The following is a 24,972-nucleotide window of genomic DNA, read 5'->3' on the forward strand; positions in this document are numbered from 1 at the left end:
CTGCAGTAGGGGCATGCAAGAATTGACTGACAGAATTGACAGCATAGGCAATATCTGGACGCGTAATAGTCAAGTACTGAAGGGCGCCAACAAGAGATCTGTAGAGAGTAGGATCAGAGAAAGGAGAACCATCAGCAGTCAGGTGTTGAGAAACAACCATGGGAGTGTGAACTGGTTTGCTATCGAGCAACTGAGCACGAGTAAGAATATCTCGAGCATATTTTAACTGACTGATAAAGAGACCATTAGGAGTGGGTGAAGCTTCAAGACTAAGAAAGTAACTGAGAGAACCCAAATCTTTGGTAGCAAACTCAGAATGAAGCTTGCGAGTAAAGCTGTTAATAAGAGATGAGTTGTTGCTGGTAACAATAATGTCATCAACATAAAGAAGCAAATAGATAAGGTTAGATTGCTGATGAAAGACAAAAAGGGATGTGTCAGCGCGACTGATGAAAGAATGTGACATAAATCATATTTATCGGGAGAAGATCATATCAATGATTGATATTTAATAACTAAAACATAAAAATAGCAAAATCTTTCTCCGCAAACAAAATCTAATTCTTCTCCTCTAATATATTTGAAAGCTTTTTCAAATTTCAAGGGAGGATCAAACATCAAATAAATGGAATTCCATCAAGTCTGACAATGTGGCGCATCCAAACAAAGTGTTTTACATTCAATTTTTTTTGTTCAACACAATATTTAAATTTTGTCAATCTCTTTAAGGGATGATTTAAATAAAGTCATGCATTTCTTTATGCCTTTCATCCTCAATCAAGTTAATTATGTGAGCCCAACCCCTTCAAGTTAATTATGTGAACACAACACCTAATGTGTAATATTTCTCTTTAAGACGAGTGAATTCCAACTTCTAAGCCTTTTCATAATATATGAAATAATTATATCATTAGAACTTCCATTATTAACCGTGATAGACAAAACCTTTTTGATTTTCCATTCAAATAAAACTCTCAATAATCTTGACAACAGTCTCTCCCTTATGGTTAGTATCTTGGCAAAATTTGAGAATTTTTTTATCCAAATTTCATTTTGATTCAATAAAATGTGTTGTGATTACCATGTAATTAATGTTTTGTAACGAAATCCATGTATCAGTGTTAAGATAAACCCTCTTCGAATGTATGACTCAAAAATCTTTCAACTTCTTTTTTCTTTTAGATAGAGTTGAAATATATCTCTAACAACGGTTACTCTTGATGGACGGTCAAACTTAGAACATGCAGTACTACAAAACAATCTGAATCCCTCATTCTCTACGAATTTAAATGACAACTCATTCATAATGACAATATTACTACCACGCTTTCCATCTATTGAAGGTTGAAAACTTAGAGTGGTTTGTCTTTGTCTTCCACCTTAGATGGGTACTTTCTACACTGATTTTTCAAGTCCTTCCAGTACGTGCAAGTTCCACAAGAATTAGTATCACAATCGTACTCCTTATAACAATAGTTGCACTTACCCCTCTTATTATAGTTCTTTAATCTTGTAAAATGATCTCACACGATTGATTTACTAGGTTTCTTCTTCTTAAATACAGGTGGTTTGATTTACTAGGTTTCTTCTTCTTAAATACAAGTTGTGCAGGCAATGGCGATTTCGATGTATTATAATTACTAGAGCTATTTGCACATCCACTTACACTATTGTTTTCCATCTATAAAAAAAAAAAAATAAAATTATTATGATTCAAACATTGAGCCAAATATGAACAATTACCATAAGATGCATCAAAGTCCACAAAGTAAAATAAACAATATCATGACTCAATGCAATGAAAGATCAATGTGAAATAAAGATAAAATAAAACAAAATTTGCACAACCATCTCTGTCTTTGATATTCCTTTTTTTATGTGAAATAAAGATAAAATAAAACAAAATTTGCACAACCATCTCTGTCTTTGATATTCCTTTTTTTTATATCTTTTTTACTCTTGTACCCAAGCTTTATTTTCTCTCGTTCTTATTAACAACACTCACATAAAATAGACTTATTATCATTTATCAAGACTTATACATGGTAGATGACTATTTAACAACACCTGCATAAATGTTTTTATTTTTAATGTACAAACTAGTCTTCGCAAGGGAATATAATAAAAAGAGAAAACTTACCAGTTATGGGAAGACTAAGAGAGAGACAGCATGCGAGAGAGAAACAAGACAAAAAGTGTGGCCGCGAGAGAATGTTATTTAGATCAAATTCCTTGATTGAGAGATCGAGAGTGCAAGAAAGAATAAGAAACAAACACAAGGAGACTGAGAGAGAGACCGATGCGAGGCAACACAACGATGAGAGAGAGAAAAACTATCATGGTGACGGTTGTATGATGTTGCAGAATAGAGAGAGTACGACAGACGGTAATATGAGACGCAAAAGTGCCTGATGGTTGTATGATGTTGCAGAATAGAGAGAGTACGACAGACGGTAATATGAGACGCAAAAGTGCCTGATAATTTGAAGAATTTTGACAATATGTGAGAGAGAAAAAAGAGAATTTTAACAACTTTTGGCTATATGAGACTCAAAGAGAGAATTTTGAGAAGTTTGTGCCGAGACAGGGAGAGAGAAAATTTTTTATTTTTGTTACTCCAAATCAATTACTTTCCCCTTTGGTCAAAGAGTCAGCTTTTAGGGTCACAATATTTTTTACTCACTCCAAATCAATTACTTTCCCCTTTGGTCAAAGAGTCAGCTTTTAGGGTCACAATATTTTTTACTCAATTTAAGCAAATTACTAAGACAAGATAGAATTCATAAAAAAAAAAGTGGGCTACTAGGCTACTGGGCTTCGACTTTGGGGCCTTCGGGTTTGATTTCTTTTTTTTTCAATGTTTTCAAGTTAGGTCGGTTGACTCAACCATTTTCTTTTTGGAATCTAAACCTCTTTTTTTTTCAATGTTTTCAAGTTAGGTCGGTTGACTCAACCATTTTCTTTTTGGAATCTAAACCCAACCCAAACCGGATTGGCTTCAAAAAATGAACCCAACACAAACCCGAAATCTAACCCAACCCAATCCTTATATTGTGGATTGGGTCGGGTTAGATTCTTGGGTTTATGGGTTGGGTGTACACCCCTAGTGAAAAGTTTGAAGTCATGAAGACGAGACAACTCCCTTGTACATGTAGTAGGAAAGGATATGCTCGTTTGGCTGAAGAGATGGTAAATATCAATATTACGGTAGCTTTATTATACTTTCATATTGTATTTGTAAATTTAATATACTTATTTCATTTAGCAAAAGAAAAGTTCTTCAGATCCAACTTCGTTCTCAAGGATTATTGTGAATGTTTAATTAATCCACCATACCCAAATGGTGGTGAGAGTTCTCTTATTTATAATCATTTACAGAATACAGAAATAAGGTAAATTACAAATAATAAGGAAATAGTGATAAAAGGAAAGAATAATAAATGAATACAATATATTTGCATTTAATAAAAGGGCAAATATGGTAACCCGTAATGTAAGGCAAATATCTTGCCTTATAATGAATGGTCAACTATCCTTAACACCCCCTGGTAACCCGTAATGTAAGGCAAATATCTTGCCTTATAATGAATGGTCAACTATCCTTAACACCCCCCGCAAGCTGAGCGTCGGATTTGAACGAACATGAAGCTTGGATTTGAAAAATTCAAAGAGAGATCGAGAAATACTTTTTGTGAAGATGTCAGCAACTTGGAGATGAGAGGGTACATATTGTGTGCGAAGTTTGCCAGCGATAACAAGTTCTCGAAGGAAATGATAATCTAGTTCAACATGTTTGGCCCGCTTGTGAGAAACAGGATTAGAGCTCAAAAAAATAGCACTTTTGTTGTCACATAAGAGTAAGGGCTGCTGTGAAATAGGGACCTTGAGGTCATGCAAAAGATGCGTAACCCAAAGAAGTTCAGCAGCAGTTGTGGCAAGAGCACGATACTCAGATTCACAGCTGGAGCGTGATACAGTAGGTTGCTTTTTGGCACTCCAAGAAATGAGATTGTTACCAAGATAAATAGAATAGCCGGATGTAGAACGACGAGTATCGGGACAACCAGCCTAGTCAGCATCCGAATAAGCGACTAGCGTACTAGGAACAGTGGATGGACGAAAGGTAAGACCAAAGTGGAGTGTTCCTTTGACATAGCGAAGAATACGTTTGACAGCAAGAAAGTGATCTGCAGTAGGGGCATGCAAGAATTGACTGACAGAATTGACAGCATAGGCAATATCTGGACGCGTAATAGTCAAGTACTGAAGGGCGCCAACAAGAGATCTGTAGAGAGTAGGATCAGAGAAAGGAGAACCATCAGCAGTCAGGTGTTGAGAAACAACCATGGGAGTGTGAACTGGTTTGCTATCGAGCAACTGAGCACGAGTAAGAATATCTCGAGCATATTTTAACTGACTGATAAAGAGACCATCAGGAGTGGGTGAAGCTTCAAGACCAAGAAAGTAACTGAGAGAACCCAAATCTTTGGTAGCAAACTCAGAATGAAGCTTGCGAGTAAAGCTGTTAATAAGAGATGAGTTGTTGCCGGTAACAATAATGTCATCAACATAAAGAAGCAAATAGATAAGGTTAGATTGCTGATGAAAGACAAAAAGGGACGTGTCAGCGCGACTGCAAGAAAACCCAAGTGTGAGAAGAAATGAGCTAAAAGGCTGAAACCAAGCAAGAGGAGCTTGCTTTAAGCCATAGAGAGCTTTCTTTAATAGACAAACATGCATAGGAAATCGAGGATCAACATACCCAGGAGGTTGTTCCATATGAACACGTTCAATAAGCGTTCCATTGAGAAAAGCATTCTTGACATCAAGTTGTCGAAGAAGCCATTTATTTGTGACTGCAATAGAAAGCACAACACGGACAATGGTAGCTTTGACAACCAGACTGAAAGTGTCAGTGTAGTCAAGACTAGGAACCTGAGTATAACCTTTGGCAACGAGACGAGCCTTGAAACGCTCGACGGATCCATCGGGCAAATATTTAATACGAAACACCCATTTAGAGCCCACGATGTTGGTGTTGGCAGGGCGAGGAACCAAAGTCCAAGTATTATTTTGTTGTAACGCTCGAATTTCTTCATCCATGGCAGCCACCCAAGCAGGATTCTTAGCCGCAGATTTGAATCCTTTTGGCTCAGTGGATGCAAGAAGAGCAGAGAGAAGTCCAGATGAGCCCAACATACCAAGATTTGCTGGATGACGAGTCTTGAATATACCAGCTTTGGCGCGTGTGATCATAGGATGAGTGCCCAAAGAAGAGAAATCAACAGGAGGTTCAATAGAGGTCGAATTAGAAGTCGAGGGTGGCAAAGTGAAACCTGCAAGAGAAGTATCAACCTGCACAGACTCATCTACAAGGTCAGAACAAATATCACACGGAGATGAACTTGATTGAGGAATGTGCGGTGATGAAGTGGTAGGGGGGGATGAATCAATATGATGAAGATGTGGTTCCAAGAAATTTGAAATAGGAATAGTGGAAAGAGGTTGGGCTTGGGAGCTAGGGATAGCAGGAAAGTGAGTTTCATCAAATTGAGCATGGCAGGTGATATATAGCTTAGTGGTGGCGGGATCAAGACAGCGGAACCCTTTATGAACAGGACTATAACCCAAAAAAATACAAGGAATGCTGCGGGGAGAAAGCTTGTTAGGCATATAATCACGCAAATAAGGATAAACACGACAACCAAAAGGATGAAAATTGTCATAATGTGGAGTGTAGCCATAAAGGAGTTCAAAGGGTGACTTACCTCCAAGAAGTGGAGTAGGCAACCGGTTGATAATATAAGCTGCAGTGTTGAAGGCGTCAACCCAAAAACGAGGAGAAAAATGAGAGTGAACGAGAAGGGCCAAGCCAGTCTCAGTCACATGACTATGTTTTCTCTCAACACGACCATTTTGAGCAGGTGTATATGGACAAGAGAGTTGATGGTGGATGCCAGAATTACGTAAATGAGTTTTGAAACAAGTACTAGTAAATTCGGTACCACCATCGCTTTGAAATACCTTGATACGAGAAGAATATTGATTTTCCACAAATTTTTGAAATTGAAGAAAAATATCAAAAAAATCAGATTTAAATTTTAAAGGGTAAAACCAAGTGAATCGAGAATAATCATCAATAAAAATAGCATAATAAAGAAAACCCGAATTTGATTTGACGGGAGAAGGACCCCAAAGATCACAATGAATAAGATCTAACACATGAGACGACCTACGTTCATTGCGGGAATAAGGCAATCGATGACTTTTCGCAAGCTGACAAGTATTACATAATGATGGAGAAGACAATAAAGACGCAAGAGAAAGATGACCTTTTTTATTTAAAAAAGAAATAATAGAATGATTCACATGACCCAGACGAGCATGCCATAAATCATATGAAGCACGTAAAGATTTGTTTTTAAGGGCTGAAATAAAAGCAGAGTTGCCGCGCTCCAGCACATATAGCCCTCCATCTCTTTTACCGGTTGCCACCACCCTTCCTGTTTGATGATTCTGGATAGTAATAAGATTATTAGTAAATGTAACGGAGAGAGGAAAATCAGACGTTAATTTACTTATGGAAAGAAGATTTTTAGTGAGGTGAGGGACAACCAAGACATCTAATAAGTGAATATTTGGAACAGGAGAAAGAGTACCGATGTGGGTAATGGGTAGGGATGCACCGTTTCCTACAATCACAGAGTCCTTACCCGTGTAATTTTTAGACTGATCCAGAATTGATGGGTCGGCAGTCATATGGGCCGAAGCTCCAGTGTCCAAAAACCAATCAGCAGCATCGGGTCCAGCAATAGAACATGACGTGTTAAAGGCTTCAGCAAGGTGAGCATGAGAAGAATCAGGTCGAACATACCGTTGGTTGCAGCGATTAGCATAATGGCCCTCTTTACGACATATTTGGCAATGAGGTGGTCGACGACCCTGACTTGAGTGGGTTCGTCCTCGATTAGAAGAGTTGTTTTTGTGAGAATAAGAACGACCTCGCTGGTTGGTAAAGGAAGCAGGGTGACTTCCATGGGTGCGACCACGATTAGTGGCTGTGAATGCTGTAGGAGTGGAGTCAGAGGACTCAAGGGAGCGCTGGAACAACTCAAAACTTTCAGTTTTAGAGACTAGATCTGCAAAACAGGGGATAGGGGTGAGAGCCATCTGAGCAGTAGAAAAAGCTGAAAATTCGGTGCCGAGTCCACGAAGGAACCAGTGCACTTTATCAATGTCCTCGACGGGTCTACCAATGGCATGAAGTTGGTCACAAATTTTTTTGAAGGCATGGGCATACTCAGCAACAGGTTTTGTGCCACGTTTCATCAACTGCAAGTCATCTTTGAGTCTCAGTTCACGAGCTTTTGACTGATGGCTAAACGTAGTTTCCAACGCAAGCCAAACATCACGTGCAGTAGAGAGACCAACGACAACAGCCATGGCTTCCTCAGTGAGAGAGGAGAGCAGGAGACAGAGAAGTCGTTGATTGGCTGCTCTCCATGCCAAATATTTGGGGTTGAATGTTGAGGAGGTTTCTGGTTCAAAGCGAGGTGGTGGAACCATAGTTCCATCGACATAGCCCAACATGTCTTGACTCTCAAGGAGAGGGAGAAGTTGGCTTTTCCAAAGAAGATAATTGGAGGAAGAAAGTTTGATGGTGATCATATGGATTAGAGTATTGAAAGGAAGAAGATGATAACAAGATTCGGAAGCCATAGAGAAGAAAGGATCAGGGTTGTTAAACCGAAAGGGCTCTGATACCATGTGAATGTTTGATTAATCCACCACACCCAAATGGTGGTGAGAGTTCTCTTATTTATAATCATTTACAGAATACAAAAATAAGGTAAATTATAAATAATAAAGAAATAGCAATAAAAGGAAAGAATAATAAAGGAATACAATATATTTGCATTTAATAAAAGGGCAAATATGGTAACCCATAATGTAAGGCAAATATCTAGATATTTGCCTTATAATGAACGGTCAACTATCCTTAACAAGTACGTATATGAGCCTGCCTGGTGGGTCCATGTGCGCGTACATGGGCCGTGTGTGTGAAGGAGTACCACACATCCAACCCTACCTGGATAGATAAACACTCAAGGCCATGTAAAGTTTATGAAAAGTTAAGTCCCACTCATATGTTGCATGTGTTTGCTTTTCTAACCCCAATAGTGGGGTGACTTATTGAGTATTTCATAAAATACTAAGTCATGTGCTACCTATATTTTTCAAGTAAAGACAAGACACCAATGTACGATTGACGGTGGAGCTGAGGACACCATGTGTCACGATCTGATTTTCAAGACTTCGAAAATGAGACCGTGACCCAAAAGACTAAATTGAACCAACAAAAAAAGAAAAAAAAAAGTAAAAAAAAAAGTAAAAGATAAAAATATCATTCAATTAAAACAAAAGAATGAGAAGGTTTGTTTGGAAAATATTACAAAGCAAATTACAAATATAAAATGAAATACAAAATATTCCAAAAAATTGAAAAGGGACTAGCGCTTCGTAATGACCCCCTCTGTGATCATACAACTCTCGAACGCTCCTCCACCTCAACCGGTACCTAAGAAAAAAGAGTAGAAAGGAATGAGTATAAAAATTATACTCAATAAGCCACCTACTTGTAGGCTCTCATCGCATCCTAAGCTTAACAGATTTCCAAAAAATTATACTCAATAAGCCACCTACTTGTAGGCTCTCATCGCATCCTAAGCTTAACAGATTTCCACGGACTTCTCTTTGGCTCTAGGACATTTGGTTCTCGTTTTAGCTCTTTAGGGCTTGCCCCTTTGAACTTGCCCCTTGGGGCTTCTTTGGTTCTTCATTCTTTCATTTATACCCTAAGAGTTCCCTTATACTAACTTGTGTTTGACTGGTGCCCTACAAGTAGCTATCTCGGCATGGCTATGAGACTACCTCGACATGGCTATGAGACTAACCTGTGTTTGACTGGTGTCTTATGTAGGAAGTGAGCTGCAACTCCCTAGTCCCATGGTAATCCCCCTGTTTTGGGGAGGGCTACCTTTATGTAGGAAGTGAGCTGCAACTCCCTAGTCCCATGGTAATCCCCCTGTTTTGGGGAGGGCTACCTTCCCCTATCCCATCTAGCTAAATGGTCAATTACGACATGGGTCTCCCACTTTCCATGCTAAAATGATTATCAAGCAGTCGAGTCCTGATCAAGAACCCGCTGGTCCCCCACGAAGCTATAACACGCTGGTCCACACAAGTAATCTAAGGGTACTCTAAAGGTGGTTCGTATTCCGTGGTGGTTTGTTAGGCTCATGGGGGAGAGGTTAGGTTTATACTTTAGTGATTTGTTACTCTAACCAAAAATTTCTAGACTTTATCATAAATGTGGGTCATGCAAGTTAGTTAAGTGTGCACGCAAGTATCATTTAGCATCATCATACATAATTCATGCAAAGTAAACATGCTTAACAGGGCGATAACATCCATCAAGTTCCCGGAACGCAGAGTTCACGAGTTTCCATTCTCCTTCCCTTAACAGGGCGATAACATCCATCAAGTTCCCGGAACGCAGAGTTCACGAGTTTCCATTCTCCTTCCAGCATGAGTTAAACATATATATACAAAGCGGAAGCTTAAAACATAATAGCAACACTCAGATAATTCTCATAATACTTCACATAATACATTTAGACTTTTAACAATCAAATTACCTACATTCAATCACAGAAACTCATAATACTTCACATAATACATTTAGACTTTTAACAATCAAATTACCTACATTCAATCACAGAAAGCTACTACCTAAGGTAATTAAACTAGCATGCATGCATAACCAAGTGACTCCTACAAGTATTTCTTCTTAAAGTTCTGTGTGTTGACTTACATGATTGACGTGTGTTCTTTGTTTAGCATTTCTACACCAAAAGTGTCCTTCAAATAGCGGGCCATGGACTTGGGTAGTGGGCCGCCGACCTTCGAATCCTGCCTGACACGAAGTATTTCTTTGATTTTCTTCGCCAATGGGTAGTGGGCCGCCGACCTTCGAATCCTGCCTGACACGAAGTATTTCTTTGATTTTCTTCGCCAATGGATGCTTGACACGTGGCCCTTCTTCTCTGGCGATGCGTGGTGCCCTTCTTTGCCTGACACGTGTCCTCGTCGTCGTCTTCCTCCTGTGATTTCCAGAATACGATTAGTTTTTCCATTTTCTTTGCATTTCCATATTTCTTTCTACGTAAATCGGATTAACACGGTTCTTTCACATTATTTGTAGATTGCATATCCATCCATGAGTAGTATTTTTTCTTGTAATTTATTTCTAACCATAGAAATAATTATCTTAATCCAAAGATCGCAAGAAACATCAATACCTACCTCCTTTGACGAATGCCGGAACTCCTACTTCCAATTTGAATCAACTACAACTTCTTTCACAGGATTTGAGCATAATCCTTCCTAGATTAATATACTCAAATTTTAGATTTTAACTCTTACTATATCTCACAGATCCGAAGGAAATCCAAGAATCTAGATTCAATTACTTTGCCTTTAGATTTTCCTTGTTTCTTGATGGTTTTAGATGATTTAAGTGTAACACGCTTAATTTTCTTAACCTAATTAGAGATGTCACCCTTGCATACATAACTCATTACGCGGAAGCTCATCATACATAACCTTGGAAAACACAACCAAGTCTTTCATAAAGGTCCAAAAATCCAAACAAACTTATCTCCGAAAATAAAACCTTCCGTAATTGAATTAAGAAAAACTCTAAATAAAACAAGGTTCAATGCTTTAACTTAAAAACAGTCAATTAAACGTAAACTACTAAAAATGCCCCTCGTCCACTTCCATGGTGTCCTCAGCTCCACCGTCAACCCTACATTGGTGCCTTGCCTTTACCTAAAAAATGTAGGTAGCACGTGGCTTAAGTATTTTATGAAATACTTAGAAAATCACCCCACTGTTGGGGTTAGAAATGCAAACATATGCAACATATGAGTGGGACCTAACTTTTCGTAAACTTTATATGGCCTTGGGCGCTTTTCTGTTCTGGGTAGAGTTGGATGTGTGGTACTCCTTCACACACGGCCCATGTAGGCGCACGTGGACCCACTAGGTGGGCTCGTATACGTATCCCCTGGGCTTGACTTGGTCGGGCACAACGTAATACACGTCGCTGGACTCCACAGAACCAAAAAGAGGCCACATGTTATCATGGCGAACATAAATATCGTATTTCATTCTTTCGTAACATAAAGGGGAAGTATCCCGATGCAAACGACATACATATATGCATGAGGTCCCTTTAACATACCTAACATGACATTACATAAGCATTGCTAACATCACATATACGCTTCTTACATTACATGACATGTCACATCACTTACCTTACATGACATATTACATAACATGAAAATACATTCTAGTTCCATAAGCATCTCATGACATGACTCGATAATACTACGTGTATCCATGACATCGATCAACATTCTCATGACATATAATACTAGCTGATCAATAATCTTTTTACAGCATAAACAGTTAACAGTCAACATCATCAATGACTTTTCATAGCGTTAATAGTCAACAGTCAACATAATCCATAAATTTTCATAGCGTAAACAGTCACATAATCCATACATCATATAGTCATATCACATAAAATATAGTGCATGCAGGGGCCACAGGGCACGCACCATCGTACAACACGTAGTAAGCTAACTCCAACACTAAGGCCACTTACCTCAATGGCCTTGGCCGAAGTCACTCACAACAAGCTAATTCCAATGGTTAATTACGTCCTATAATAACCACATAAAAATTTAGGAACTTTTCATAACATATCCTAGCTAAATCTCAGGCTCTTTATGAAAATAAACTCCCAACACAATCTGTCTTTGACAGTTAGGAACCATACTAACCTCAGATTGTAAAAATAAGGACGGAAGGGCTGAAAACCTAAAAATTGATATATTATGGGTACGGAGCTACTAAGCCAAGTCGTCGAGCCGACCAACTAAGCCTCCAAGCCGAACCGAGGGAATTGACGGAGCCGTGCCGCACTGTGTACGCGTGCGAAGCTGCCAGAGCTATTGGGCATGTGTCTGCGGTATTAGGCCGCCAGAAATGCGGCTCGATTATACGTCTGGGCCTTGGGCCGAACGTGAAGGAACTCGACCCGATTCCAAAAACCTCACCTTCTTTGACACAATGACCCCGATGTCGATACCTTACTTCCACTCGATTCTTCCTCTGAACAGCACTCTATCGTTCCGCAAAAACTCCAAAATACACAGTGAACAACCCATACGATTTCCTTTCGCACGCTCACAGTTTCCCGTTCTCTCAAACATACTTGGACACAGAAAGTGAGTTTGGAGACAAAAATCGTTTTTAAGGGAAGTGAAGGTTGACATAGTAATATAAAAGGTCTCAAAACGTTTTCCCATTAAGGTAATAACTGTCTCGTTGGAAATCCGAGAGAATAAATGCTACAACATAATATCCTATCAAAATAAAAATAAAATCTTAACAAAATAAGGAAAAATGAAAAATCTGTATCGTTACATTAAGGGTCAAGAATGTTCTCCTCTAAGTTCTGTGAAGATTTCATGAAGAAGGCTCGGCCAGAACCGGACTCCTCGTGGCCGGAGTGGCGGTTACCTCCTCTCTCTATAACTTTCTTGCTCTCTCTCTCTTTCCTTTTATATTCTTTTCTTTTCCTCTTTATTTTTAATCATATGTTACTAACTTCAATTTTAGGTGTTTAATGAGAAGGGAGGGCGTAATGACCAAATTACCCTCCAGAGTTGACTTTGACCATATTTCTAATTTTCTATCATATTTCTTTTATATTTTTTCTAAGTTCCTATATTATTTCAAGTATTTTTCTCTATTGTCTCATCTCCAAATTTGGTCTCTAAGACTTTCAATAAAATTTCAGAAGTTCGACTTAAAAGAAAAATTAGATTTTTAAACTTTCCATCAGGGTTCAGGTCTTACACCATGGAAGTGGACGAGGGGCATTTTTAATAGTTTACGTTTATTTGACTCTTTTAAGCAAAAACATTTAACATTGTTTTATTCATATTTGTTTTGAATTCATGAAGGTTTTATTTTCAGAGATAGGTTTGTTTGGATTTTTAGATCTTTATGAAGGACTTTGTTGTGTTTTCCAAGGTGATTTATGATGAGCTTCCGCATAATGAGTTATATATGCATGGGTGACGTCACTAATTAGGTTTAGAAAATTAGGGGCGTTACAATGATAACCTAGAGTTATGGTGGGTCATTAATGTTCAAGACTTCTTATTTACTTTAAGGTTGCATTTACGTAGTGGCTAATTATGGTCATAAAATATGAAAGTTATAACTCTTAAATGCCCCATGGAAGGTGAACGGGTTTTCCTTTTGAGGCTATATAAAGTCATTTACGTTGTCTTTGTAAAGTAGACTTGAAAAATGTAGTAAAAAGAACATTTGTACTTTCTTTTAGCCAATGACTTAGTTTCTTTGCAATTCTATGTAGTTTAGATTGCATACTTAGGACCATTGAAGCTTGACATGATCAATCTTGTGTTGGGTTTTATGTCCTAAAACTTATAGTTTGTAAACAAAAACATTCTATTTTCAATAAAGTTATTATTGATGTTTAGTCAGCAAAGATTGTTATTGAATAAAGTGAATTTTACGATCATTAATCTAAATCCAATAAACTAAGAACACTCCTGGCTATAGTATAATTACTTAAACTATATGTAGAGACATAAGAGTGGATCAAGTTCAATTATATAGTCAAAATGATCTATAGTACAGGGATAAGGCTAAGTACCTTATCTCGGGGACACTATGGATGCGGCCCACTTTTGTATATGATATAAACAATGTGATCACTAAATTGTACATGTGGAGACATGTGAGTGGGGGTGTCCTATGCAATGAGTATTGCATAAGATCGGACCATGAAGAAAACCACTCGCGCTTTATAATGTCGTTTACTATTGAGACTGATTTTTTCATTTGATGACCTAGGTAACTCGATCTTAATCATGAGAACTATGAACTCCTGTTTATTCGGAATTATCCTTAGATTTGCATGGGTGAGAGTGACTCGAGTTCACCGACTCAATAAGCCTCCCATTTCAGGGGTAAGACTGGGTGAATAGTTGGGGACATAGGGTGTAAGATGGAATTTACTCCTACCCGCTTTAGGGATATTTGAGAGGTTGTTCCCTTACGCATTGACTCCAGGTCTTGAACAAGGGGCCCCACCCTCTCATTGGCATGAGAGGGATTCGGTTTGGTGGTTGGACCACAAACCAATTGTTAATTAGATAATCAATAGGACTTAAGGAACCAAAAGTAACTTTAGGGGTAAAACGGTAAATTGACCCAGCTCTAGTTATGAACAACCTGTGAAGGATCGACTTACTAGTCATGGTTATATCAAATGAACAGAAATACATCTATAGTGAGGGGAGTGCAACTACTAGGCTATAGTGGAGTGTCTTAGTGGTTAACGAATGTTGGTTAACAAGGTTAATGAGTTTAGCCGGTTAATCTCAGATCGTTGGAGCCCATGATCTCTAGGTCCATTAGGTCCCCCTGCTAACTCATATCGGACTAAACCATAGAATAGTGTGACGAGTGAGTTCGAAGTGTTCGAATTCAAATTAGGGAATATGCGCTAAATATATACAATATATTTAACCGCATTTTTGTTTTATTTATAAATTAAACAAAAAGAGAGAATCGGAGATATTTAAATAAGATTTAAATATTTTAAGCAATATGTGTGATTGAGATTGACATTTGAATGCTAAATATTAATTAAATTGTTTAATTAATCATTTAATATTACTTTAATTTGAAATTAATTATTTAAATTAATTGTTGAATTAAAATGGAGAAAGTAAAATGTTGACTTCACATGAAAAAATCCATCACGTTTGATTTATGGTTTAACCAAACTTGCATGCTTGATAGATAAACCCCACAAATTTGAATGGAATTTTGAGTGCCAAATTTGCATTCTTGCCACATAATCTCACAAATTGAGTTGAATTTTGAATGTTAAAATTTGGTAATCTCAAATTTGCATGAACATACAAATATGACTCTATAAATAGAGAATGATCAAGGTAGATGTAAATTCTTCTTGAAAATTTTTGAAAAAATCTCTCAAAACTCTCTCTTTAGATATACTAAATTCCTATCAAGTTTAGTCACTCACAGAATTCTACAATCCCGTTCTAAGGCCGGAGAATAGTAGGGAAGACGCTAGTAGTGGTTCGAAACCGGTTCGTGAGGAAAAAGGAATTTGAACTACAAAAAGTTAGTGTTCAAACTCATTGAGTTGTAATGCTTTTGAACATGCTAGCTAATTTACTATAATTGATGTACTTAGAGTGCCTAAGATCCAAATTGCTTCCGCACGTGTTATAATAACACCATCATCTTGCTCGTGGAATAATTCGAATCTCAAAGAAGTTTTTTTGCCTTAGAGATATTTGATGAACAAGGTAATTTGAATCTCTCTCCCTAAAGTGATTCCTTATTGTTTTGAGGTTCTTGGACATTTAGATACAAAGATCTTATTATAAAATATGGTTGTTAGATCGAATTCTCAAGAGTTGCAATTGTTGGAAGGAAATCAACTTGATTCCAGGGTTTAGTATTTATTATCTAGGGGTTTGCATATCATGTATGAATGTTCTTAGATTGAATTGGATAGGGTAACTATATCACTCGCCATGCAACTTGTAAGTTTAGGTACCTTCTAAAAAGAAAGGAAGATTAACATGGATAAGTATAAAATATACTTCCAATTAAAGGGGCGAAATAATGTGAGGTTCACAACATTAATATTCATAGGGCCTTGTCCAAATGTCCACATTTTTCTTAGTAATTAAGAACCCTAGCCTTGTTTTAGCTTAAATGGTCTAGATGTTTAGTTAACCACTTCCTTTGTTAACCAAATGTGGTGTCTGTTCGAGTCAATCTTGGTAAACCAAGGGTCGTTAAGGGTTAGTTGGCAACCCCCTAACAAATCTAGGCTTCTCCTAACACAACACCTTAGGAAAACAATATGGTTGGGAAACTATGGTGTCTATGGGGGTCCGTCCTTTATGGAAATCATGCTCGATGAACCAACCTTACACATGAAGAGACCTATATGCAGACTGTCACATGAAATCCATGTCAATCTCAATCTGCTATGATGGTTCTCGTACGACAACGTTAGAAACAAAATGTTGGAGCACAACAACGACTGAATGGAAGAGAAGCAACCAAGGGCGAGGGAGATTTGAAAATGAGGGAAGGGATCGGGAGAATGAGAGCTGGAGAGTGAAGAAGCTGAGTCGCTGACTTTGAGAATGAGGGTGAAGCTGCAGCTCTTAGGGTTACGTGTAGCCCTGACGAACATTACATGTAGGAAAATAGTTGGAATGTTATTAGAAATTAGCAATGGTGTTTTTATAGTTACTTAGAGAATTTGGTTTGTAGACAGAGGAAGTTGGGGTGATAGGCGGCATTTTGGACTGTACCATTTCAGTCTTTTTTTTTTTTTTTTTCCCTTACTTCCAACCTTAAGATTGGGATCCTGCCAGATTTGGCTATGCTTTTGTTTACCATTGCCTATTTGTAATACTTGAGGTCTAATATTATACTTGATTTTGCAGCCACTTTGGCTTCTGATGACGAACTTGACGACCTTGAAGTAAGTTTATTCCATTCATTTCCTATTTGCTTCAGTTTTGTCAAAGTTCAAGTCGTCTTACACAAGCTACATAAATAATTTTGTGTAGTATATGGGCCAAGATGATGGAAGCGGCGAGGACGGAGGAATGCCATGTGAGTCCAATTTAATCACTTCCATAAATATACTAAGAGTAACCATATGTTGTTTCTTATGCGTCTGTATATAACAAAAAAGAACTAGACAAGCCACTCCATGGCCTTGAAGATGCATGGTGCTTGCTCAATTTCTTTCCAACTTCTTTGCTTTGGTTTCTTTAGTTATAATCTCAAATTGATATTTTGATTGCATTAACCTGTAATTTAAATGATTTTGTTTTTAGTTTCTATTTCTAAATATTATTCTTAATTACATTGTTTTATGAAACGAGTACTAATTTTCTTCCGTTTCTTATGGACTCCCTCATAGATCTTCCTGACTTGGAAAAGGCAAGAGGAAAATAGGCAACTACCTGAAGGTGAAGTTTGTATAGAAATATTCTAGAGCCATTAGCGGGTGTTGATACTGTTTTTATTTCATGACTGAGTTTTGTATCATGTTTGACTGGTGTTCATAAAATTGTCTAAACTTGACATTTTTGAGATGCACTTATACACTTGTTCATGCTCTCTCATTAGCTGCTGATCGGTTTAGATTTGCAGTCACATTGTTCGTCCTTTTGTGTTCGTGTTTGTTGTAGATCGGCTGCATAGCTTGTCGTGCTGAACCAACATAATTCTTCTTTCGTCTTGTCATATATGCGTGAGTCTTACTTTACATTTGTTACTTCACATTCTATTATAACATTAAAACGAGATCTTTGTTTCAGCCAGTGTGTTAACCCCCAACATTTGTTACAATTTTAGTTAGAAGATAGTATGAGAGCCCTTATCATTTTCAGCCAGTCGGAGATAGTAATCAACAGCAAAACCAAGCCTTGGTCGGAAATAGTGGCAACCATGAATGGAAATGGAGAACATTTTTTTCTTTCCTGAGATATTCCTTTTATATGTCTAAACTTCATTTAATTATTCTTTAAAACATTTTATTCCAATAATCAAAACTGACAGGATGTAAACTGAACCATGAATGAATGAACGAACTGTGGCACCATGAATGAATGATGCCACTATTTAAGGTAGTTGCCGAAGAATAAGGAGACAAGCTTTGGAGAACTGTGCCCAAGGAACTTTAAAGAAAGGAGCTCATAGGTCGAAGAGCTCGAGAAAGTGGTAATTCTAGCACTTATCATGATAACAATAATTGTAGAGGCCCTGTGATACAACTTGATTTCTGAGTTGCGAATAGTTCAAACTTGAAAATATAGAAAGAGAATCATAAAAAAATTTCGTGTTTAAAACAAAAGGATATAAATAGAGATGTTCACGGAGCGAGGACGAAGAAGGCTCCTCTTCCGGTCCCCTATTCAAGCTTATAAGTCATGAATAGTTCTCAGCATCATAACTAGTTTTTTAGGTTCATAAGTCTCTTACAAGGTTTCATAATGTTTGATAGTCCTTAAGGCCTTGAAAAACGTCTTAGAGTTATGATAATGTATTAGCTGTAACGAAGCATATTAAAAAATCAGAAGTCTTAAACGTTGTATGAGTTATGATAATGTATAAGTTGTATCGTATGACGTCATATACTAGTATATGATGTATGAGTTATGATGATGTATGAGCAGTGTCGTATGATGCCGTATACTAGTATATGAGGATGTATGAGTTATGATGTTTGAGTTGTGCTATATGATGATGTGCGTAATATATGTATATTTCCATATACTAAATATGCTTGATGCACTTTGTGGCGATATGATGAGTATGATGATTGCATGATGTTTGTCATAATATGACAATGTTTTCCATATTGAGCATGTTGTATGATGATGAGTGCCATATTGTATCATGTCGGTTGACCGACATAGGACACAACCCTAAGAGCATGAAAACGATATTAATATAAATATCCACGAGCATGAAAATGATATTAATATAAATATTCACGAGCATGTATTACCTAGAGTAATAAAGAGATGAGACTAGAGGGTTGTGTCAGAAGAGACATTTTGATGTATTTAGAGGGACCTCATGCATATTGTATGTTCATAAGCATAAGGCTACTTTCTCTATAAATGATGAGTGCGGACGCGCACAGTATGATGATGAGTGCAAATGCATACAGTATGATGATGAGGGTGTTCATGAGGCACATGACACTATGGGGTTCTGCTGACCTTTAGATGTCGCTACAGATTAGCTTGACTAGAGGGTCTAGGGGGTGTGCGAGTGCGCTGGGGATTCACACTTGCAAGTGTGAGTCGTGTGTAGGGAAGTACTATACATCCAATTTGTCCGAGACTAGAGACTACCCCTATGATGTTAGAGATAGGTCCCTAAATCATGATTACATGTGTTTGTGTTCGCATTTGCATGGGCCCTATGGTGGGGCCACTTATGGAGTATTCTTCAAGATACTCAAGCCGTGTGGCACGTCATTTTTCAGGTAAAGGCAAGGCACACTTGTACGGAGGATGACAACATCGCGAGTAGAGACTGTGGCACGTGCATAGGGTAGATTCATATTTAAATTTTGAGTTTTAATTAGAATAGGTTATGCATTTTATTGTTTTAAATTATTTTGTATTGCTTTTGTTTTTCTAAATTTATGTATTTTGTATTTAAACACGCAAGACATGATTGTGTTTTCAAGAGATAGAAGATGTTTTAAATGTTTTCGACATTTATACTGTGGATGATGTTTTCTTTTAAGAATTATAATTCTGCATTAGAGATGAGCATGAGATGTTAGTAGCGACTCAAAGTATGTAGGAACTTAGGGTTCAAAACGTCCAAAAGAACCTTAGAAGACTTTGAATTTTATGAATTTTTTTTCACTAGTTTTATTCTTTTGACTTAATCGAGGACATTTTAGAGGAAACTTTAAATTTTTTTGTAGGCTTGAATTGTATGAGAAATCCACAACCAATTAAGTGTTGTTTGGATTGTTAAGTAGAAATACTTGTAGGGATGACTATGATTTGCACATATGAATTACTTGCATGATTTAAGGATGATTTGAGGATGAAAATGGATTAACCAAATCGTAAATTATGGATTTATGCCAGTTTAGCTCGATATGCACGTTTAAGACTTTTGAATTATTTATATGCTTCGTTAGGACTATTAACTCATACTAGTATACGACATCATACGATACAATAAAGTTCATACATTATCATAACTCATACAACTTTTTAGCTTGTTCTATGGTAAGGCCACTTATTTGGTTGGCCTTCGCCGGAGTACTTCTTAATTTAATTAACGTAAGCTCCTGTTCTTCGAGAGCTACTCTAAAAGTTGTCGGGGTTCTCTTTCTATTGCGTTGTTCGTCACCTTTTGTTAGTATTTGATAACTCTCCAAAAGTAGAGTTATATCAAATCTTTTTATCATTAATTTTGCACTTATACTCATCATTTTCTCATGAATTGCTCTATTTATCCTAATTAGTATACATGAAATAGTCTATTGTGGTTTAATATGAAAATAAGATCAATTTGCATAAATCGAGCTTAATTGTACACTTAATTGAGTTATTTTGTAAAATTTCAAAACATTTATGCTGAACCATGATGTTGTAGCAAATTTGGAAACAACACTGATTGCAAATCTCGAAATAAATTGTTGATCGTGATGTTGAAGCAATTTGGAACGCAAACATTTTGGGGATACATGGAAATTTTAATCCACATCAGCAATCCACGTGGGTCATTAACTACCAAATTAGAAACATCATAAGTGAACGATTTTATCCCTTCTCAGCTCTAAATGAGAAGAAACAAACATTATAAAAGGAAAATGATACCTAAACTTTAGAGAGAGCCACACTTTGGGAGAAAAATCGGATTAGAGTTTAGGGTTTAGGGGTAGCAGAGATTGCAGTGAACTACTATGAAATCCAAGAAGAAAAAGAGAACCTTAATCCAGCTTCTGTTGACAGCAGGAGGAAAATGAGACCAACAAGGATTGATTAGGACAAAGAGGTAGACGTGAGAGCTCAAGGGAAGGAAATTTCCATTGACAAATGACAACAAACCGGGATAATTCTCTTTTCTTATTCCATCAATTTTACATGATTTAGATGTGAGTTTGTTTGTTTAATTCAGTTTGTATCGAGAGCTAAACTTTATAGGGGAGGCGAGAGAGTTTTATATAGTTTAAGTATGTTGACGGTATGATCTTGGTTTGTTAAAGAGTTGTTGTTAATGATTTACATGTGTGTTTAATTAGCTACTTTACATACATAGTTGTTCTCTTATTCGGAAAAGAGAGAGCAATGAAATCCTCCTCAATATTTTAGTTCCATTCCAAGGAGACTTGTAGGGTAATAGAAGGGTTAGGATAATTCTTCTCCTACAGCCTTGTTAATAGAAATTACAAACGATTATTGGAAATAATCATTATGCATGACCCTCAGAAGTCGGCTTGAGAATCTATTAAAAAGAACTAAAATCTACCACTAAACTCAACAACTTATCTATTTAATCTCTCTTTGCCGAACCTTTCTCATAATAGTTGATTTTCTCATCTTTTTCTATTATTCGACACCAATGACACTCTACATTAGTTTTGTTTAATTAGTCAAAATCACTAACACCCACTTTAATGTTACCCAAAACCTCACTTAATTTCCAGCGATAAAATTAACCAAAAGATAGGTTGTCGGTGAAATCAATAATTTACTTATTACTTGCTACTTGTGATAGTGTATACTTGCACTTATTCATGTGAGTTTTACATCATTTTATACTTATTACTTGCTACTTGTGATAGTGTATACTTGCACTTATTCATGTGAGTTTTACATCATTTTAATATATACATCCACCAGCTATAGTATTTCACAATCCAACTAACAAATGTGAAATATGGCTCTAAAATGACTTTAATAAAAATCGAATTTCATGTTTTCATTGTTTTTAAATTGGGTTAGGTAATAAAACTAAAATGACTTTAATAAAAATCGAATTTCATGTTTTCATTGTTTTTAAATTGGGTTAGGTAATAAAACTTAAATTAAAAATATGTCAATATTATTTCAGGGTGATTGGATCATTCAATCCAAATATTATTGGTACAATCCTTCAATCCAAATATTGTCTCTTATAATATTATATTCACTAGGTACGATCACTTCTAGCGTGTTTAATTGATTATGATTTTCTTTTTTCCCTAAAAATATCATGAATGAATCATTTACCGTACTTGTCATTTTCAATCAAATCTAATTTTCTTTTTTTTTTTTTTATCATGAATGAATCATTTACCGTACTTGTCATTTTCAATCAAATCTAATTTTCTTTTTTTTTTTTTTCCTTAAAAATGGCTATGCAATTACATTTTCAATTCATTCTAATTTTCTTTTATTTCCTAAAAAATGGTTATGCAATATAGAGAATACTCTAACTTCAACAAATTAATATCATCCTTTTATTTCCTAAAAAATGGTTATGCAATATAGAGAATACTCTAACTTCAACAAATTAATATCATCCCATAAAAAGGAAAAGATAAAATAGGACTACGACACATCTGATTAGTTGTTATTATTATTTTTTAATTTTTTAATTTTTCAATTGTTACATTAATGTAGTGTGTTGACACGTACTTCGTGGTTTTGCACGTATCATATAGTTGATACTTGTGAATCAGTTACAAAACATTATGACTATGATATGATATGATATGTATATGTAAGGATATGTGATTGGTATGATAACGCTTATGGTATGATATGTAAAATGATATGTTTGACATAGGATACGAGAACGATGTGATAAACGTCTATGTAACAGCGTGACCAAGATATGTTCATAAAATAATATAGTTAGATTATGTATAGCAAACAATATGATTATGATTGATTTTGATAAAACGATATGGTTAGGATACATTTAAACAACGGTATGACTAAGAAACGTTCATGAAACGATATGAGTAAGATGCTTTCATGATATGATTATGATACGTTTGGGAAACGATATGACAAAGTTGTACTCATGGAATGATATGCCAATGATATGTATAAAAACTTTAAGACTATGATCAGTTCCACAATGTGTGATTTGTATTCACACACAAAAATCATACTTTATTGTTCAATTGAATTCATGAAGCAAAATTGAGAACTACTATGTTCCTATCAATTACATAGTTCTTATGGGTCTGGGAAGGCCATCCATTAGATAAAGGGGTGTACATCCAACTCGGTAACCTGAGAATCCAACTCGACCCAACTTGTTGGGTTGGATTGGGTTCGAGTTCGAAATGAAAATTATTGGGTCAACCCAATCCAATCCAAGAACTTTAAAAAAAAAAAAAAAAAAAACCAAGCCCAAGCCAATGGCCGTCTCTAGTCTCATTGCCTGTGTCTGTTGTATGACGTTTGCACACTATCTCTTGTCTGATCAAAAGACTTTTTGTGTGTCTCTCTCTCGACTATTTGACAGCGGGCCTGAGACATTGTCTGCGTCTCAGATAGCACTTGACTCTTTGACCTCGAGGGTAACTAGATAAGATTCTCTTCTCTGACTCTCTGTGGACTATGTCTCGATCTCGACTTCAACTTAGTCTTTGACTCTCTTTGGATTGTGTCTCAATCTCGACTCTTGACTCTCTTCTCAATTCTCATATGATTCTCATCTTTGTGTGTAGTTGATAATATTTATTTTTTGCTATATAAATTTCATTATACCTCTTGGACATTGTTATATAAGGTATAGATTTTTTTCCTCGACTAATGTACTCTTGAATAAATTTGAAATTCACATACATTGAATGGTGTTTTATAACACATTAAATACCAAAAAAATCTTCATTCTTAATTGAAATTGGATAATGTACTTACACGTTACAAAATAAAGAAGTTTAAACAACGATCCAAGATAAAAGTCTTTGCTAAATGTAAGTACAAAAACATAAAATAGTTCACAGAATACAAAATTCACCTAGTTTTGATTAAAGTTTATCATGTATAAGGTGTCATCTTCAAATTGATCATTTGCATGAATAAGGCATGCATCACTTCGTTCATCTATAAAAATATACAAATGATATATGAATGAAAAAATTATTTAATAAATATAAATAAATAAACTTTTAAAATTACATATTAATAATCACTTTGTGCGATGACCAAACAACTATACTACCCACACCTTCTTCAATACATGTCATTTCTGATGTAGGCCGCTACAAATAAATATTGTATTTCCTTAGTACATCAATCCATACTCTAACAACATGCGGCTCAACAGGGATGTGATGAACAAAAGCAGGATCATTAGAAAACCATCGTCCTTGTACAATCTCTCCTAAGTCATGTCAATCTAATAACTTGCATTTAATTTGAGTATTATTATTGATACTCTATAAGAAGAAATAATGAAATTAATAATTTGATAAAGCAATGAGATTAATAATTTTAAGCCATGAGAATTTAAAATTTGAATTGAATTATTTGTAGTATCAATAGAGACTTCCTCAATTAGAACAATCTACAGAGACTTCCTCAATTAGGACAATCTATGACAATTTCAAATGAAACGGGTATGAAATAAACTCACAGAGAATGAATTAAGTTTATTTAACTTAATTAAAACAATGTACCTATCCTTCATAAAACTTGAATCTTGTACTTATTTTCTTGTTTAGACAAGATAGATAATTCACTCCAAATCCAAGTCTTCTTAGGTGTTCACGATCTAGACCAAAAGCTTTACTCATGGCATCATCAACAATATTATTCGATAAAGTTATTATCTTAACCTTGGATTGTTCAATGTGGTCCTACCAAGAAAGTATACCAAATACCTAATGTAATTCTTACTTTTCATAATTGTTTCACCTATCTTATAAGTTAAGAGACATGATAAGAAAACATCTTAACAAAGTTAGTTGTTTCTTCAAATTGGCTCATAGCAATAAAAAATCACTTCAACTACCCATTTCATAACAAAGTTAGTTGTTTCTTCAAATTGGCTCATAGCAATAAAAAATCACTTCAACTACCCATTTCATATATATTTATAAACAAGAGATATCAACGAACACAATATTTCTACACTTTTCACATATTCAATAAGATATCAACAAAATCATTTATTTGTTCAACACACTCATACCAGTAGGAACCCATTTCAACTGCAATAAGATATCAACAAAGATAAATAATT

General features: G+C 36.0%; 1 long non-coding RNA gene across 1 annotated transcript in view; it reads right to left on the bottom strand.

Moving 5' to 3' along the window:
• Nucleotides 1-17,481, bottom strand: part of LOC111471910 — a 22,056-nt gene extending 4,575 nt beyond the window's left edge. The window contains exons 1-2 of the long non-coding RNA XR_002715291.1: nt 17,468-17,481; nt 12,565-12,691 (exon numbers count right to left, since the gene is read on the bottom strand). This is a non-coding gene — a long non-coding RNA (uncharacterized LOC111471910). The remainder of the gene's footprint in view (nt 1-12,564; nt 12,692-17,467) is intronic.
• Between the last annotated feature and the right edge of the window lie 7,491 nt (nt 17,482-24,972).

Source organism: Cucurbita maxima, unplaced genomic scaffold (assembly GCF_002738345.1).
Source record: "Cucurbita maxima cultivar Rimu unplaced genomic scaffold, Cmax_1.0 Cma_Scf00060, whole genome shotgun sequence".
Lineage (NCBI taxonomy): Eukaryota > Viridiplantae > Streptophyta > Magnoliopsida > Cucurbitales > Cucurbitaceae > Cucurbita > Cucurbita maxima.